At 51.6% G+C, this 19,867-nt stretch overlaps 1 pseudogene; it reads right to left on the bottom strand.

Annotated features, from left to right (window-relative positions):
* Positions 1-651: 651 nt before the first annotated feature.
* Positions 652-19,360, bottom strand: LOC141996220 (butyrophilin subfamily 1 member A1-like; annotated as a pseudogene).
* Positions 19,361-19,867: the final 507 nt, after the last annotated feature.

The raw sequence follows: 19,867 nt of genomic DNA, 5'->3' as shown, positions 1-19,867 counted from the left end.
AGGTTAGTCCTGTCTACACTGCAGCGCCCGGCCGCGCTCTGAGGGTGTTGGCAGCCACCGTGCGCTCAATGGCTCCTGCAGGAACAAGAAACGGAGAGTGCAGACAGGGCCAATCCCTCCTCACGCATCCCTCCCTCCTCTGACTCCAGTCTTCCCCGCTCCTGGATCCCTCCCTTCTGCCAACTCTTACCCTGCCCAAGATCCTCCTGCTCCTCACACTGGGGTCTTCTCCCCTTTGTCATTTCTGCCATGGTTCTCTTCCTCCTTGTGGTCTCTCTCCCCTCCCCTCCCCTCTCCTCTCCCCTCCCCTCTCATTACATCCCCCAACCCCCTCCCCAGAGTCTCTCTCATGATCTGGGCTCTTCCCTTCCTGCTGCTGCAGCCCCCTCCCCACTCCACCCCACCCGTGGCCACAGCATCCACCCCTGACATTGCACCCCCACACCGCCCTCTGTCCCTGCACCCCCACAGCCCAGCAGCCTGCTCCCCGCACCCCCTTCTCTGCCCCCTCCTCTCCCCCAGCTCACAGGCCTGGGACTGGGAACTGAGGGAGGGGGCAGGCAGGTGATACCCTTTGTACCATCCCCATGGGAACAGAGCTGGGGGCTGGTCAGCGCTGGGAGGGGATAGTCTCTGCCACGGCTGTCACTCTCAGGGACAAAGATTCCCTTTGGCCTGAGCTGGGACAGGACAGATTATTAGGGGAGCAGTGTTTTTACCCTCCTCTTTGTAACCAACATAAAAATAAGGACGGAGCGTCCCGGAGAAGGTGTCAGTGAAAGGGAAGAGATGGGACCTGTCAGTCACACTGTAAAATGAGACCTCGCCTGCTTCATAGTCCAGGAAAACCCCCACCCGGCTGGGCCTGATGCCTGTGGGGAGGGGGATCTTGGGGGGGGAGGTGCAGGCCTCGTATTTCCCATCCCTCAGCCACACAGCCCAGTATCCATTCCCAGGAGTGAGTCTGACCTTCCCTGTCCTGATCACAGATTCCCTACAAACCCCCACAGTCCAGTTTATTTTGTCTCCCACCTCCACCTCCCAGTAAAACCTCCCGCCTGTGAATCCATTTGTGCCCAGGACAATCGGATAAGTATTGAATCTCTCAGGATTGTCAGGTCGATCCTGTCGTCTCTCATCGTATGTCACAGTTTTCTGATCCTCACACAGGACGAGGTTGGGATGAGCCGTGTTTGGATCCAGAGTCACATCCACTGGGGAGAGAATCAGAGTCAGTGCTGGGGGCAGGGGCTGGTCACTGGGATCAAAGGGCAATTCACCCACGTGCCCATTAATCACTGTGATATGGGGTTCCTCACCCTTAAGGGGAGTCGGAGCTCAGCTAATGCCGGGGGACAGGGGCAGGGGGAGGGGGTGGGGAGCAGGAGTGGAAGGGAAGGAAGGGGGAGATCTCCAGGGGCAATAGGGGGGCATGAGGCAGACACCAAGGAATCAGAGGGGGACGAAAGGGTGGGGGCCAGGGATGGAGCAGGCACCAGGGAGGGCACGTACCGGGGTGCAGAGGGTGAAGGGAGGAGTGGGTGCCAGGGTGATGGGGAAGGGGAGGGGTGGGCACCAAAGGGGGGAGGGGAGGGGCAGGTGCCAGGGTGTTGGGTCAAGGGGAAGGACATGGGGGGAGGGGAGACAGGGACGGAGGGGAGACGGGGGAGGGTGTGTTGAGGGGGCTGAGGGTGGGTTTCACGAGGGGAGTAGAGAGGAGTGGCAGGTGCCATGGGGCTGGGAGGGGGGAAGTAATGGGGGCAGAGGAGTGGTGGGGGTAGGACTGGCACAGGCAGAGGGGGAAGGGTTAGGGGAGCGGGAAGGGCAGGCTTGGGCGGTGGAGAACACCCCTGGCACAGCCGCTGCCACCAGGTGAGGGAGCCCCTCCCCACTTCCCCCCCTTCCGCTCCCGAGGTCCCTGCCGCCCACCACCTCCCTCCTCTCCTCCCCCCTCCCCATGAGCCCCCCCCGCCCCTCACTGTGTCCCTCCTCACCCCCCGCCCACCGCTCGCCATCCCGAGGACGAGATGCGGTGAGCGGTGGGCGGGGGTCTCACGGGGGCAGGGGGTGAGGTGGGATGCACCGAGTGACGGCCAAGTGGGGGAGGGAGGTGGGGGGAGAGGCCTGGGGCGAGTGGGGGTGGAGTGTGGGCAGGGCAGCGGGTGGAAGAGGTGAGACGGGGGGCTAGCCTCCGCCAAGGGAAGCTGCGCCCACTGCTCATGACGGCAGGTGCCGGGGGCAGAGGAAGGTGCTCAGGGCTGGGGCAGGAGGCAGACATGGGGGGGCAGCAAAGGAAGGGGAGGGGCAGGTACTGTGGGAGCTGCTGGGGGGTCTGAGGCCACTCAAGCCGGTTCCCCGTTGTGCTGGTTGCTACACGGGCGGAGGGGGATCTTCACCTGGATCGGAATGACTGAGGGCACAGATCCCAGGGGCTGTCAACAGGACAGTCCACGGGCTCCGGGGTCACCTAGGGCGGCACAAAAGGAGCTCGGGGCCTAAGTCCCTGGTTTCAGCTCCACGGTGAGGCACAAACCTCCTGCTGACCCCAGAGCTGCCAAAACTCACTCGCAGTCGAAGTTTGTGCAGTAAAAGTTCCCTCGGTGCCTGTGTTTCTCCCTCCAGCCATGACCACGGCTGCCTCCCTCCAGGCGCGTGGACGCCTATTCCCCGGCCTGAGCCCCAGCGTGATCCACAGGCTGGGGGAAGATCGGGGTCCAGCCGTCCCAGCTAGTTTGGTAGGCGAGCTCAGGGGCGCTCTCAGACCGGGTCCCTCAGGCGAGGCCACGCAGCAGCTGGCTGGGGAGGGCTTCCCTCATACATTTTAACCCAGGGGCTAGAGCATTCCCCTAGGATGGGGGGACTCCCAGTCCCTGCTCCCCTCGGGCAGAGGGGGAGCTTAAACTGAAACAGGGCTCCGCCAGTCTCAGGAGAGCGCTTTGACCACGAGGCGAGGCGGAGGTGGGGGGCTCCCGCACTCTCTCCTGCTGAGGATTTTCCATGGTGGATAAATAAAGGGCCATTGGTGCAGGGACGGACCCTGGCTTCCCCCCTCGCCGGGGGGTGCTCTAACCCCCCAGCTGTAGAGTCAGCCGCATACTTGCGCTCTCTGACCCAATCACAGGTGCCGACTCCGTGGGTGCTCCGGGGCTAGAGCACCCTCAGAAACAAAACAGTGGGTGCCCATCAGCCACCCTCCAATCAGCTGTTTGGTGGGCCCAGCTGTTTGGCAGTGGGCGGGAGGTGCTGGTGTGGGGCAGAGCGGGGGCAGGAAGAGATGGAGCAAGGGCAGGGCCTTGGGGGAAGGGGCAGAGTGTGGGCAGGGCCTTGGGGTGGGGGTGGAGCACCCACCCAGAAAGAAGAAAGTCGGCACCTGTGCCCAATGATCTTTAATTATTCAGTCCGTCGTGGAACAGCTTCCAGAGAGAGGAGGTCTCAGAACAGACTAACTCATACCCCAGGGGTTAGGGCCCTACCCCGAGAGCTAGAAGGCCCCTGTTCAAATCCTTCCCTGCCTTGGGCAGAAGCGGGAATTGAAGCAGGGTCTCCCAGGTGATGGCTTTAACCAAGGGGCTACAAGTCATTGCCAGCTCCTCCACCCCGGCCGGTTTGTGTGGTGTGAGGAAGGCGTCCAATTCATTCCCACAAGATCTGCCATAGGTGCTAAGCAGCCTGACTCCAAGAAAGGGGTTCCCTTTGTGGATCACTGAGCAGAGATAGGTGCCCATCTCCACGAGAGAGGCAGGGCTTAGCACACACCCCTTTCATCCGCATCTCCTACTGTCTAGCGTAGGCATCTCCTCACCTCATGTCTTGGCGTTTGTGAATCACAGTCTAAGGGCAGGTCTTCGCTTAAAATCCTGCACCGATGCAGCTGTGCCGCCGTAGCACTTTCACGGAGATGCTCTAAACTGAGAGGAAGGAGCTTTTCCCATCAGTTTAGTTCATCCAGCCCTGCCCCCCCCCGGCTCAGTGCATTAGGATACCCTGGCGTGCGAGGAGCCCGGGGCTCCCGGTGCTACAATGTGCGTGCACATCCTCTCGACTCTCTCATCCCTGCTGGAGCTGCCAGACTCTCCCAGCCTGCTCGAGTACACACACATGGTCAGGCTGCGAGCCAGGTGAAAACACGCACATAGCCACAGGTGTGAGGCAGAAAAGCTGCCATATGGCACAATTTGTGGCAACTGGGTCAGGGGAGTGTCACAAGCTGGTTATAAAAACCTGTCTGCCCTTGCAGTGGGGACAGGGCCTGCCTCACCCCAGAGCCAGGGGGACGCTGAACAGCTCTTGTCTTGTCCTGTTACACGAGAAGAACATTGTGGGTAGAGATCCGTCTGAGCATGGAAATCCTGCCGTTGGGAAGAGAGAGCTGAGCCGTTCAGTGCCAGTGATGGGCAGATAAGAATGCCCATCCTGCAGAACCCAGGTACGGCCCTGGGAAGGGGACACTAGGGGACATATTTCATCACTAATCAGCCCTTTCCCAAAGGGAGTGTGTCCCTGTGCTCAGCAATAAATCTGCGTTTCGTCTGCCCCCAGTGACATTGCTATTTCCAGCCGACTGAATGTCACAGGGAAACACTCTGTGCAGGGAAAGGAGCAGAGAGCTCCCAGGGGAAGGTGGGTCTCACCATGGATACAATACCAGCGGTATGTACAGTACCTGTGTAGAGCCGGGCGCTTCTCCACCCTGCAACCAAGCACAGAGAGAGGGGTAAGAACGCCCCTGGACACAGACACACTGAGCAGGAGACAATGTCACCCAAGGGTCGTACTGGGGGGAATGGAACTTACTGAGCTCAGCCTGGAGTTTGTCTGAAAATAAAAGAGAGAGAAATGAGTCAGTGTCACATTACCTTGCAGAAGGGAAGTGAGTGAAAAAGACCTTAAAGCAAGGAAGCCTCCTGGGCAGCAAAGGAAAAGGAAAGGAAGAAATACAGTACAGTAACCGCATCTGGCCACCTGGTCAGGAGCAAGAGGTTGTTAGAGCTAAAGAGGGATCCTTCAGCAAATGAAAAGTATTAACCCTGTGAAGCCAGTAGAAAGCCACATTAAGTACACTGGGTGAAGCGAATGATAGGAATTAGGGGGTTAAAATGGAATTAGAAGAGGGAATAGCCAAAAATATAAAACAAATAAAGGGAACAATTGAGGAGGGTAATGACAATGCTGAGAGACTGATTTCTTTGCAACAGTTTTTACCACACTGAGTGTGGTGGGAAGAGACCAGCCCTGGAGCTGCTCTTTTCAAGAAATGAACATCAGGGCTTGAGGTGTGAAGCAGAGATAATAGAACAGACTGATTAATGAAAGAGCCAGACGTCACCAAGACCAGAGGAGATCCTTGCCAGGTTGCAAATGCCCAAGAGTTGTGAAATGACCTAAGAGCGCTATGGCGGAGCTGTTAACAATAATATGCATCTCATTAAAATCAGCTACTCTTCTGGAGAATTGGAATGTTGTAACCAGCTTTTCAAATTTTGGTAGGACTTGTCCTGAGAATGACAGCTCAGTGAGCCTTGGGGAAGGGGTTGGAATAGGGGCAGGGAGGAGGCAGAGTTGGGGTGGGGCCTTGGGGTAAGGGGTTGGCATGGGGGGTGGGGCTAGGGTGGGAAGAGGTGGGGTGGGGCGGGGCCGTATGGAAGGGGTGGAGTGGGGTCAGGGCCAGGGGTAGAGGGAGGTCGAGCACACAGGGGAAATGGGGAAGTCAGCGCCTATGGTGGTATTAGTTAAGTTTTTCCTCGGTGATGCCCTCATCAGGGACAAACATTGTCGTTCATGTCCCCAGCAGTGATCCTCACACATGGTGCTTGCCGTGCGTGTGTGAGGCCCACGTTAAAGAAGCGTTGCTCAGTCATGAAATGGACTCAAGTGGCTCGAGACCTTTGCCTAAAGCAGCACCTGCTTGACCAGGCTATGTGACCTCCTTTCGTTGTGAGGTCCTTGTCTGACTGGAAGTGGCCCTCGGGCTCTGAGAGCACTGCTGCTTCGCAGTCCAGAGCAGGTGCCTCTCTCAAGAAACGGGGGAGCTGTTCGCCACTGCATGCACCAAGGAAAGGATCTCATAAGACCAACTGAGACTCCAGGAGACTCTTTCACTTTGCACAGGGTTGGTGCTCGTGTGCGATATGGCATGGGTGCCTCTAACCTTTCCCTGGTACCATGTGGAGAGATTAGAGACCTGGTATTATGGGCTCTGGTTCCGGCCCCAGGGCATCTGTGGAGTCTGGCACCAAAGAGGATGATGGTGGCACTGACTGTCTCCGTGTCGGTGGCATTCCAGGCAGCCACAGACCTCCTTTACCTTTCACCCCAACCTCTCCTTTGGCCCAGGGCTATGCCATCTATCGCCCCATTGGCTGAACAGGCTGTTGAATCAGGGCAAGTATCGAGGTTGGTGTGGGAGATCTCAACAGCTTTCACCGTCCTTGACTTCGGCACTGTCAACCAGTCCAGTACAACTGATGACTTTGGGACTGATACTGCTTCCAGCCTTGGCATACTCAGTGCAGGTGGAGCTGCTTCCATTATCAGCGCTGGTCCCTGCCTTGTTATGGGTCACAGATGAGTCAGGCCAGGTACTTGCTCCCTCTGGTCTGGCTCTGACTTTATTCCTGGAATCCCAAGGCTTCTCAGTTTCAAGGTTGGGATCTTCCTTCTCCTGGTCTCCATCGCCAAACCAGCATCGGGGACTGTTTACAGAGCATTATAGGCATCAGGACTGGTGCTTCTCTCATGGTCAAGATGGGGGTCTCGGGCCACAATGCCTTATCCTTACCAGAGGCCTCCATGGAATCTGTGGGACCTTCCTCGGTGATGGAGGTCATACTGCTTAGCTCAAGCAAAGGTGACATTGCTGGTCAGATCAGCAGTAGGAAATATAGGCCCACCACAGGTTCCAGCACTGGTGAGCTTTACCCATGGAGTATTTCGAGGCCTATCAGGACCTCTTGTCCCCTGCTTCACTGGGGATTCAGGCAGAGTTCCTTCAATGAATGTCCATCAGTTAGTGGATGCCCTGCAGCCATCTGCTCCTGGTAGCGTAGCCCTCCCGATCAATGATGCACCACTGGAGTCTGCAAAGTTTTTCTGGAGCCTGCTGACTTCCATACTGCCCACCACACTGCATTGATTCGGCCTTAACTGGAGTATTGTGTCCTGCTCTGGGCGCCACATTTCAGGAAAGATGTGGACAAATTGGAGAGAGTTCAGAGAAGAGCAACAAGGATGATTAGGGGTCTGGAAAACATGACCTATGAGGGAAGATTGAAAGAACTGAGTTTGTTTAGTCTGGAAAAGAGAAGACTGAGAGGGGACATGATAACAGTTTTCAAATGCCTAAAAGGTTGTTACAAGCAGGAGAGAGAAAAATTGGTCTCCTTAACCTCTGATGATAGGACAAGAATCAATGGACTTAAATTGCAGCCAGGGAGGTTTACGTTGGACATTAGGAAAAACTTCCTACCTGCCAGGGTGGTTAAGCATGGGAATAAATTGCCTAGGGAGGTTGTGGAGTCTCCATCACTGGAGATTTTTAAGAGCACGTTAGACAAACACCTGTCAGGGATGTTCTAGATGGTGCTGGTCCTGCCATGAGTGCAGGAGACTGGACTTAATGACCTCTCGAGGTCCCTTCCAGTTCTATGATTCTATGAAAGTGCACAGAAAGGGCTTCTTCTCTCACTTGGCATAAACTCCCTCGTCATGACTGCTGTGAATGATAGAGCCCAGCAGGGCAGGTTTAAGTCCATTCTGAAGGACAAATTCTCCAACAGGATGGATTAAATGGGCAGGAAGATTTACACTTGCTCCTCCCTGCAAATGGGAATTTATGCCAGCAGGCATTGGTGTCCAGTTATGACTTCGTAAATTGGACAGTGATGCCTAAGTTTGCAAACCAGCTGCATGTAGCCACTAGAGAGGAATTTCAGGAATCTGATTTTCGACAAAATCTACAGGGTTCTGACCAGAGTGCGGGCTGAGGGGCTCAGCCTACATAAGCAATGAAGTATGCAACCTTCTAGTTGAAAAAAAGCCACATAATTTTGCTCCATGATCTAAATTTTCACAGTGAGATTCTGTGCTCGGAACCTGCAGCATCGGTGCAGGGAAGAGCTAAGGTGACCGTGACGGGTTGGATCACAGAAACCCCCTGGGGGCTGCCAACTGATGTGCCAAGACTACGTCTGCCCCTGCTTACCTTGCCAACTTGGGACTCCAGCACCCTGTCTTGTGGAGACAGACACGCCAGTCTGCTCCAACACAGACCCAGGGTCTGAGCCACATGCCCCAAAGCTGCAGGCTTATCTGAAAGCAACTTAAGAAGCGTTCCTCTCTTTAACACTCAGATGCCCAACTCCCAATGGGGTCCAAACCCCAAATAAATCCGTTTTACCCTGTATAAAGCTTACACAGGGTAAACTCAGAAATTGTTCGCCCTCTATAGCACTGATAGAGAGATATGCACAGCTGTTAGCCCCCCCCCCCCCCGCAGGTATTAATACATACTCTGGGTTAATTAATAAGTAAAAAGTGATTTTCTTAAATATAGAAAGTAGGATATAAGTGGTTCCAAGTAATAACAGACAGAAAAAAGTGAATTACCAAGCAAAATAAAATAAAACATGCAAATCTAAGCCTAGTACAGTAATAAAACTGAATACAGATAAAATCTCACCCTCTGAGATGTTTAAATAAGTTTATTTCACAGACTGGCCCCTTCCCAGTCTGGGCACAATCCTTTCCCCTGGTTCAGCCCTTGTTCCAGCCCAGGTGGTAGCGAGGGGCTTTCTCATGATGGCCGCCCCCTGTGTTCTGTTCCACCCCCTTATATGGCGTTGGCATAAGGTGGGAATCTTTTGTCTCTCTGGGTCCCCACCCCCACTTCTAAATGGAAAAGCACCAAGTTTAAGATGGAGTCCGGTACCAGGTGACATGGTCACCTGTCACTGTGAGACCCCCCAAGCCTTCATTGCTCCCAGCCTGGCTCACAGGAAGGCCTGCCTGCAAACAGAGCCATCCACCGTCAATTGTCCTGGTTGATGGGAGCCATCAAGATTCCAAACCACCATTAATGGCCCACACTTTGCATAATTACAATCGGCCCTCAGAGTTATATTTCCTATTTCTAGTTTCAGATACAAGAGTGATACATTTATACAAATAGGATGACCACACTCAGTAGATTATAAGCTTTGGAATGATACCTTACAAGAGACCTTTTGCATGAAGCATATTCCAGTTACATTATATTCATACTCATTAGCATATTTTCATAAAATCATACAGCGTGCAATGTCACTGTGACTTTTAACATTCCTGGCATCCGCCGGATCCTGGGCTGCTCTGGTGCCAAAGCAGCCCCTGAGGTAAGTCAGGGCTAGTCCACATGGGTGCTGCAGTGATGTCATCTCCAGAGCACCGTCTTCTAGCATACGGTGACTTGCACGCACACCACCCTCATTTCTATCCTGGGGCTCCCTATGTTTTTTCATAGGCCAAAGCACATAAAATAAATTTCCCCTTCTGCGGGGTTCTGATACATTATAAATTAATTCATTTATTTATTTTCTCCCCTCTTGTCACTTTACCTTTCTCTCTGTGTTGCCTCCAGAAGCAGTAACTGGCCAGGGCAATGAGAACCACCAGGAGAGCCAGGATCACCCCCAGAACCACAGTCCAGGCATCGACTCTTGGGAAAAACAGCTCTGCAAGAGAAAGTGTTATTGACTTGGGAACAAATATGTACATAAGAATATTAGAACAGCCAGACTGGGTCAAACAAATGTTCCATGGAGCCCAGTATCCTGTCTTCTGACAGTGGCCAAAGCCAGATGCTGCAGAGGGAATGAACAGAACAGGGCAATAATCAAGTGATCCATCCCCTGTCACCCACACCCAGCTTCTGGCAGTCAGAAGTTTAAGGACACCCAGAGCAAGGGGCCACATCCCTGCCCATCTTGGCTAGTAGCCATTGGTGGACCCGTCCTCCATGAACACACCTGCTTCTTTTCTGAAACCAGTTATACTTTTGGCCTTCACTAGATGGCAATGAGCTCCACAGGTTGACTGTGCGTTGTGTGAAGAAATATTTCTTTTTGTTTGCTTTAAACCTGCTGCCTATTAATTTCATTCCTTGGTTCTTGTATTATGTGAAGGGGTAAGTAACACTTCCTTGTTCACTTTCTCCACACCCGTCACAATTTTATAGACCTCTGCCCTATCCCCCCTTAGCCGTCTCTTTCCCAAGCTGAAAAGTCCCAGTCATTTTAATTTCTCCTCAGAGTGAAGCTGTTCCAGGCCCTTAAACATTTTTGTTGCCATTCTCTGCACCTTTCCATTTCTAATGTAGCTTTTCTGAGATGGGGCAACCAGAACTGCCTACGGTATTCAAGATATGAGCACACCATGGGTTTATATAAATTTATTATGATATTTACTGTCTTATGATCTACCCCCTTTCTAATAGTTCCTAACATTCTGATAGCTTTTATTAATACCACTGCACATTGAGTGGATGTTTTCAGAGAACTATCCACAATGAGTCCAAGATCTCTTTCTTGAGTAGAAACAGGTAAGTAAGGCCTGATCATTTTATATGTCTAGTTGGGATTATGTTTTCCAATGTGCATCACTTTGCATTTATCCACATCGAATTTCATCTGCCACTTTGTTCCCCGGTTTTTTGAGATCCCTTCATAATTCTTCACAGTCTGTTTTGGACTTAACTATCTTGAGTAATTTTGTATCATCTGCAAGTTTTACCATCTCATTGTTTACCTCTTTTTCAGACCTTTTATTAGTATGTTGAACAACACTGGTCCCAGTACAGATTCCTGAAGGACACCACGATTTACCTCTCTTCTTTCTGAAAACTGACCATCTATGCCTACTCTTTGTGTCCTGTCTTTTAAGCAGGTACTGATCCATGAAAGCACCTTCCCTCTTATCCCATAGCAGCTTACTTTGCTTCAGAGCCTTTGGTGAGGGGCCTTGCCAAAGGCTTTCTGAAAGTCAAGGTACCCTGAACGTACTGGATCACCCTTCTCCACATGTTTGTTGACCCCCTTCAAAAAATTCTAATAGATTAATGCAGCATGATTTCCCTCTACAAATGCCACGTTGACTTTTCCCCCAACAAATCATGTTCACCTATGTGTCTGGTACTTCTGTTCTTTACCATAGTATCAACCAATTTGTCTGGTACTGAAGTTAGGCTGTAGCTGCCAGGCTCGGTTCTGGAGACTTTTTGTTTTTAAATAAGAATTCTCTTCATCACCCCCTTGAGAACTGCGATGTTCCAGCACAGAAAGAAGTCAGATACAAACCGAAATACTCTTGCTTGAAGCTTGCAGCGTAACACAATGTTTTGTTTTTTAGAATCCAGAACCTTAACACCCAAGAACCCAAAACAGAGAGGGGCTGCTCCCTAAGGCAGCAGGCACAACTTCCACCTTGCAGGGCCCTCGAGCTCAGTCTCTAGCCCAGGCCCAAATGTCTACACTGCAATTTAACAGCCCCTTCGCCCAAGCTCCACAAGCCTGAGTCAGCTGGCATGGGCCAGCCACGGGTTTTGAATTGCCGTGTAGACATATCCAAAGAGAACTAAGCTTATTCAGAAGTTTCCAAGAAGTGCTCACCATGTTGAAGGTCCAGGCCAATAAATAGGAGACACAATGATAAATACTTTCTGCCCATGTCTGTGGCATCTCAGTCCAGCCGTGTGCGGCACGGACGGGCACTGACCTGCTATGGAAATCGCTGACTCTCTCTCCTGGTCGAGTCGGGGGTTCCTGACACAGCAGGACACTTTATGGTTGGACTCTTCTGTTAGAACAATGGCAATCTCTGTTTGAAACAGGCCACCGGCCTCTTGGGATATTTTTTCAGAGGCTGATGGTGAGAGCTTCCCCTGGAGATCTCTCCACTGAGCCTCAGGCTCTGGGTACCATCCAGATGATCGACACACCACCTGGATCCCTCCATCCTGATGGCCCTCTACAGAGATGTCAGGATCGGAGCCCAAACCTACAGAAGAAATAAATAAATTTGTGATAATCCAGTAATGAGCCAAAAGCTTTATTACACTGTTATCAAAAGCCATTTCCTATCAAACTAATAATTGAATGTGAGTCCACGAGTGCAGCTGGTCACCTAATTTGGCCAGATTCCTATTTGATATAGAGTAGAATTAATGTTAATGTCAGTGCTGTTCTATGCACAAACTTTCTCCAGTTTAGTTAACCTGGTTTAGTTAATCAAGTGCAAATCCCTTAAATCAAGACTTAAACTAAATCAATATAAGCCATTTCCAAACTCGTTTCAGAGGGTCCACCTGGATGTTTGCCCTAGTTCAGCAGTTCTCAAATTTTAGCAACCTAAGGACCCCCATTTTGATTTCAAATTTTCAGCAAACCCCCTAGCCCAACCCGCTCAGCACCAGGCCCTGCTCTCACTCCACCCCTTCCCCCAAGATCCCATCCTCGCCCCACCTCTTCCTGCCCCTGCTCCACCCCTGCCCCTCCTCTTCTCCACCTCTTTCTAGCCCTTCCCCTGAGCACACCCCGTCTCTGCTCCTTCCTCTCCCTCCCAGCCCCTGCTGCACACCGCTGAACAGCTGTTCCCCAGCACACAGGAAGCACTGGGAGGGAGGAGGCGGTGTTGAGGGAGGAAGGGGAAGGAGTTGATCAGTGGGGTCAGTGTACCACCTGGAGTACCTGGGGGTCCACGGACCCAGTTTGAAAAACTCTTCACTAGTTCATTGAAACCAGTGTATGTGTATGTGTAAACAAGCCGTAAATAATTCACTAATAAAAAACTTTATTATAGGGGAATTCAGGTTGCCTTGGCAGGGCCTTGTATCCTTCCAGAATGCTGAAATGGGTAGCAGAAAACTGATACCTCTCAGAGCCAGGAAATACACTCACCAAAACAGAAACACAAACCATGGGTGGCAGGGAAAGCTGAGCCTTCCCAAACAGCCAGGATGTGGCCCAGCCACATTCCGCCCCTTCTCCCCATCCTGCTTCTCACTCTGCAGGTGTCCGGCTCTTCCGGGGCTGCCAGCCTGCTGATGCTCTGGGGCCAGGGGGGCTGGGGCTGCTCTGCCCGGCTTCGGAGTCCTGGCACACCGGGGCCGGGAAGGCAGGGGCCTTGCTGCCCAACAGCCCAGTGCTATGGGGCCAGGAGGGCTGCGGCCACGCTGTCTGGCCTCCCCACACTCCAGGGCCGCGTGGTGCTCCGTGGCCGGGAGGGCTGGTCCCTTGGGCCCTCCCAATGTACTGGTCGACAGCCTGGTGCTTTGGGGCCAGGAGGGCTGTGGCCACACTGCCCAGTGTAATGGCAAAAACAACAGCCAGCAAATTTTCCTACTCCAGCCCTCCCGGCCCTGGAGCACCAGGGGTAGGAAAATTTGCTGGCTGCTGTTTTTGCCATTACATTGGCACTCCAGCTTGGAAAGGCTGGAGCTGCACTGCCCGGCCTCCCGGGGGGGGACGAGGGGCGCTAACCTGGGGCAGGGACCAGTGGCCACAATGGAAGGGGCCTGGGGGCACAGGGCAGGGGCCAAGCCCACAATGTGAGCTGGGCTCCATTGGGCACAGAGGGGATGAGGCCTCAGGTGGAAGGGGCAGGGCTGGGTCGGGGGAGAGATGGGGGCTGTCGCAAACACTTGATAAGGTCACACTGGGGATTTTTTATTACCGATGAGCTAAACTGAAATAAAATTATCTTAATTTGAAGCAAGTGTCTTGTGAATTCAAATGGATTTCTTTATTGCGGGGTCAGTCTGTGGGCAGAGAGGCCCTTAGGTTGCTTGGAAATTGCATACAGACCATCCTAGAGAGGGAAAACAATCGCCCAGGAGAGACAAAGAAGGGATGGGTGTCTGGTGCCATTTCCACTCGGGAGTCTTCACCAGAAAAGCACAGGCTAGCAGGGGTTCTCACAATAATTTTTTTGGTGGCCTAAGTGTGTGCAGTCACTCTGGTGGCCACTCTGAAAAACCCCTCTCCGACCTGCAGCCCTTAAGCAATAGCCCACCCTGAGGAAGGTGAGTCAGGAACTCACTGGCCAGCTGCAAAGTCCCAGCCTCCCCATGCCTTGGCCGGGCGGGAGCCGGGCAACTGCCCAGGGGAGTGCCTCAGTGACCGAACCCTGCTGACAAGAGCCGCCTCCCGTGCCATTCACACTGGCCCCACATGTCTCCAGAGGCACATGGAAATGACGAAAACACACATACAAGTGTGCCAGAGCTGTGGGCTATGATTGTTTGTCTTACAGAAGCAATTAGAGGTCCCAGCTGAGACTGGGTCCCCAGCAGGCTGGGCGTCATGCACACATCCTAGGAGACAGTCTGCGCTGAAGAGTTTACAGTCTCAACAGGCATGATGGAGAAAGGGTGAGCGAGGAAACAGAGGCACAGAGACTTGCCCAAATTCTTGCACAGCTCAGTAGCAAAGGAAAGACTGGAACCCTGTCCCTTGACGCTCAGTCGACGGCTCTATCCACCAGGTAACCCTGCCTCTCACGTATTGCTGGTCTAGCATATGTGCACCTGCTTCACATTCTCCAGTGAGGCTGGGTGAGCGGCCCCATAATCCTGCCAGCTCCTGAGCAGGGACAAGGGACTGGCTTTCCCGTTGATGAACACAGACCGTGCCTCTCACCACAGACACTTCGCGGCAGGTCTGAAGGGTTGAATAAGAACCACTGGAAGGAGCTGTGCACAGTTGAACTGATGGGCAGGGAGGCTAAACTCTTCCACTACTTTCACTTGCAAAGGTAATTTTAGAAACATATTTGTAATCCCCTTGGGCTTAGAGAAGCCCCTTTAACACCTGCCTCAGGCAGAGGAAGGGCTGGGTGTTCCAGAGGGAGGAGCTGCGGGGCTGGAGCAGCCACGGAGAAAAATTAGTGGGTGCACCCATGGGCAGCCAAGCCCCAGTGGCAGGCGGTGGGCTACAGGACCCTGTATATCAACCACGGTTACCCTGTGAGTGCCAGACATGAGGCCAGACATTAGTGTGAGGAGGATCAGCTATTGTTTGGCCCCAGGGGTGCACAAGAGAGTTGTAATAAACCCTGGAGCCAAACAATTTCATATTCATACAGAACATATTCATATCACCCAACTTTTTAGGCGTGTTTGTGTATTTTATTAACCCTGTAAATGTAACCCATTAATGCTACCCCAGACTCCAAAGAGTCACAACACTCTTCGAGACAATCTGAGTATTTGTGTGGATTTTAGAGCCCTTAGAAAAAACAGTCAACTAGAATAAACCTTAACCAGAGCAGAGCTACTGCCCCACTGTAATGAGATAAATCAGGTGTCATCTCACAATGAATCTTTGATCCACTTATGACCCTATTGAAGACATCAAAGTATCACAACAAGTTACTGACCTGCCACCTGTAGTTCCAATAAAGCGTCTTCATAAGCCACTCTAGACTGAAAAAAACACTTGTACTGTCCATCGTCGGAGGGTTGGATATCGCGTATTCTCAGGGAAACACTCCCATCGGTGATGTGGTCTTTTCAGAGCTCAGTCCTTCCTTGATATTCTGGCATCTGCTCCCCACACTGATCCTGCCCATCGTGGTACAGATGCACAACTGCAGAGTACGGGGACCTGAACCATCTCACCTCCATGCTCTGAGCATCCATCCTGGGGGAAAGGTGGCAGGGCAGGATGGCCTCCCCACCTGAGGAAGCGGTGATTGGATGGGCAGGTCCAGTTACTGTGAACTGTGCTGAGAAAAATGCAATGAAAATAGAAATTAAATTGACAGGGGGCTGAGGGTGGCATTAATTCAGCAGTAAGACAAAATAAAAGAGCGTCCTGCATTAGAAGTGAACACCCCGTCTCCATGCAGTGCCCTAGGCATGTCTATAAGTGCAGAGAGTCACATGCTTGGGGTAGCTGCATCTTTGACTCCCTCTGGGGTCTGCTTAAGGATTGTCCCTTCGGTCTCAGGCCTCCAGCTGTCACCTCTCTCTGGGCAGGGACCCATGGCCCTCTCTCTCCACTGGGGTTTAAGGCTTGCAGCTTCCTTGCAATTCACTGTGGTGTTCCCACCAGGTCTGACCAAAGTCCACCACCTGTGCTTTGCTTTCCATCCCAGGGCTATGAACAGTGTGTGCCAGCGGTTACCAGTAACCAAACAGGTTTTCCAAAGCAGGGAACATTTATGGACAAAAGCCCGAGAGAGAAAAGTTACCACAAACCAATCAAACATCTTACACTTATCGCAAAGCATTCTCATCTGGCACATGGGGACAGACTCTCTGTCAAACCTTTCTCTAAGGGTTTCTCTCAGTTTGTAGCCCAAGATCCCAGGCTTCTGGTTAGCTTAAATCAGCTTTTCATACCAAAAATCTTCATTCTCTTTGGTTTCTGGAACCTGCTCTGAACTAGTTTAACTGCCTGGGCTGGTACTTCTCTGGAGCTGTTATCTGTCCCACAAGAAATTACGCCCCATCATTTGTATATCCTGCAGGAGATGGGGTAACCCTCCCCCACGGAGTAGATTACAGTCCGGAGCCCACAAAGATACATATAGAACGGATCGATACTGTGAAGTTCCACTCCGTATGCTTTATGAAAATAGGCTTATGAATCTGAAAATGACATAGCTGGAATGTGCTTTATGCAAAAGGTCTCTTGTAACATATGACTGAAAAAGTTATAATGTGCTGCATTTGATTTTCCTATTTGTATGCATCTATCGTTCTTATAGAAATATGAGGTATGAACTTGTATTACTGGTGTAGTCAGACCAGGTGAGGGCAGTCAATGGGGCATCAGGAACTTGGTGACTGCCATTGACAGGACAATTGGCTGTAAATGGCCTGGTTTACCTTAAAGCCTTCCTGTGTATGGGTCAGGCAACCTAGGAAGAATGGAGACTGGGGTCTTACACAGACATGTGACCATGTCACCTGATACTGAAATCCATCTTGAAGCGGGTACTTTTCCAGAGTGGGGGTGGGATTCCAAACAAGGGTTTCCCCGCCTTAGGGAAATTCTATATAAGGCGGGGGAAGTAAACAATGAGGGTCTTCATCTGGCTTAAGAGATGGCCTCCCCACCCCAAGGAGATACCTGAAAGTATCTGGAAACAAAAGAACTGTGACTACAGGGGTGGGAGAGAACAGGCTGGACCCAGGTCAGAAAAGGCAACTGACCTGGGAAGCATTTTACTTGAAATAACATCGAGGGTGAGAAGTTATCATCTGTAACTGATTTCTTAGTGTATTAAGCTGAGCCGTGCGTGTTTTGGTTTATCTTGCATTATGATTTACTTTGTTCTGTCTGTTATTACTTAAAACCACTTAAATCCTACTTTTTATACTTAATAAAATCGTTTTTGTTTATTAATAAACCCAGTGCAAGTAATTGTTACCTGGGGGAAAAACAGTTGTGCACGTCTCTCTTTCAGTGATATAGAGGGTGAACATTTTATGAGTTTACCCTGTATAAGCTTTATACAGAGTAAAACGGATTTATCTGGGGTTCAGGCTCCCAGAAAGGCTGAACACTGGGCGCTGGGAAAGTCCCTGTTAACTGAGAAGCCCCACGGCTGAGTGAATCTCAGTTTCTGCGAACTGCAGAGGGGCGTGGCCCAACCTCTGAGTCTGGGCTGGAGCTCAATTGGAGCGTCTGGCTCAGCAAGACAAGAGTGGAGGGGCACCCGTTCTGGCAGGAGGGTTGTTCTCTGTGGTACCCCAGAGCATCAGGTGACAGTCTCCAGGGGGTCTCTGTGACCGAACCCATCACAGATACTATCTAGGGAGAGGGTGCAGAATAGACAGAATCTTCATGATGTTAATTTGATAGTCCCCAAATACGGCATGTGGTTGCCATATCTGTCACCCAGAGTTCACAGGTGAATGTTATACACTGTCCCTATCATCGCTGAACAGGGCTGAACACTTCTCACAAGCACCTTGGGTATAATGGGTAATGGGGAGGGGGGGCTGGTTCTCTGACACACCAAGGACTTTTCATGCTGCTCCAGTGCAGTGCCCTCCCTGACTGCTGTAAGGATGGTGTAAGGGCCAGCAGGATGTGAAAAGAGATCATTGCCACTGTGCAGGTAAAGTCAGAAGTCAGATAATGAAGAGGGAGAAGGAGGCAGATAGAAAAGTGCAGGGGGCAGAGAACCAGCCATTGTGGAACTGAACAGAAAGGGGGGGTCTCTGGGCAGAGACTCAGCATCCAGAGCGACAAAGAGAGCTGGTTAAATTAGCAGAATGGAAACCACAGCAGGAGGGAACCAAAATGTCTGTGTAGCTGTGGGGGCAGCCCCGGGGGTGCCATGGGATACGATAAGACTTTCACTGAGGGCACAGAATGAAGAAGGCCTCACTCTCACCCCTAGACGGCTGTGCCTAGTGCAGTGTGAATGACTTGTGGGTTTTAATTTCATAACTGGGGAGTTGGGAAGTCATGATTTGTTTGTGGCTGAAGAGTCTGATCTGTGACTTACATGGTCCAGCGGTGTAGTGTAGCGGAATTGTGTAGTGTCCCTTTAAATAGTTTGTGAGCCCAGTAACGGCGCTCACCATGTTCTATGTCTTAGAAGCCTCCAGTCAGAGCAGCAGTGTGTGTATAACTAGGCCTGACTAGATTGTGTATAGATAAACACCATCACTAGGACCCAGCTGTGCTCTGTGGTTTATGGTCGTTGTGTAAAGAGCAAAAGACCAGGGCTGGATTTAGGGGCAGGCGACCCAGCCAACCACCTGGAGTGCCAGGATTGGTGGGCGCCAGGCTCGGGGGGTGCCAGGCTTGGGGTCCTGTGTCTGTTAGTGACAAAAGGGAAAACAGAATGTTTGAAGTGAAATGTTTCAAGTATAGATGTTAGTACATTCCAGTTATTCCTACAATTAAAAATTTTCTTTGAGGAAACTTTTTTTTTTTTTGCTTATATAGGCATGAATAGATACAGATGTACAGATCCTAGCATGCCCATTTATTGTCTTATATGACAGGGATAAATCATGCATGCAAATCGTGCATCAAAGCCATGAAATGGGCTACAAATACAATAAAAGAAAAGTATTCAAAAATTTAACAAATGGAAGGGGGGGGCAATAAAGAAACGCTCCTCGCCGAGGGCACCATTTGGTCTAGGGCTGGCCCTGCAAAAAGCAGACGTGGTTTACGAGACAAGGCAGGGAAGCGAGGTGGATGGTGATGACCAGCAAGAGAACATCAGCAAACCCAGCGAGGAGCCCAGAGCTCCTACCTGACACCAGACTGTGAACCTGTAGAGCGAGGCAGAGAGCGACGTAGCCGGGCAGAGCGGAGCTCACTGTGGAGCCGGGAGAGAACGAGGGAACCTTCCCCATCATCGTAGCTGGGTCTGGGGAACAGGAGAAATAACCAACCAGATGGTGAGTGAGTGGGACGCGGTGACAGCGACACAGGGCAGTGGGGAGGAGGTAACAAGCACCAGAAGGGAAGGGGTTTCCCCCACAGGTCTCGCCTGCCTGGCTCCGAGCAGGGTCAGATGTCACTGGGCCAGCAGCCGGTCCATACCACACTCACACCATGGCTGCACCTGTGGAGATGTCTGGTGTAATTTAGATTGCAATAGGACATCTACACTGAACACATCACCGGCCACCGACAGTGCCAGGAGGCATGAGGTGGAGCGACATGGTGCATCAACTATGAGAGAGGGACCGAGAGACTTTGTCCGTTGGACCATATGAACTGGAGCCATAAACTCACTGAACGTTAAATCTCACCAAAAGAGGGTCAATCCATCCTCATCATCGTATTCACTCACTATACTCCACACCTGAACATAGCCATTATATGAACAACATGCCCTCATATCTCAATGTCTGTCCTTT

Source organism: Natator depressus, chromosome 11, assembly GCF_965152275.1.
Source record: "Natator depressus isolate rNatDep1 chromosome 11, rNatDep2.hap1, whole genome shotgun sequence".
Lineage (NCBI taxonomy): Eukaryota > Metazoa > Chordata > Testudines > Cheloniidae > Natator > Natator depressus.
Note: the sequence above shows the minus strand (reverse complement) of the source record. Positions and strands in the feature narration are given on the sequence as shown.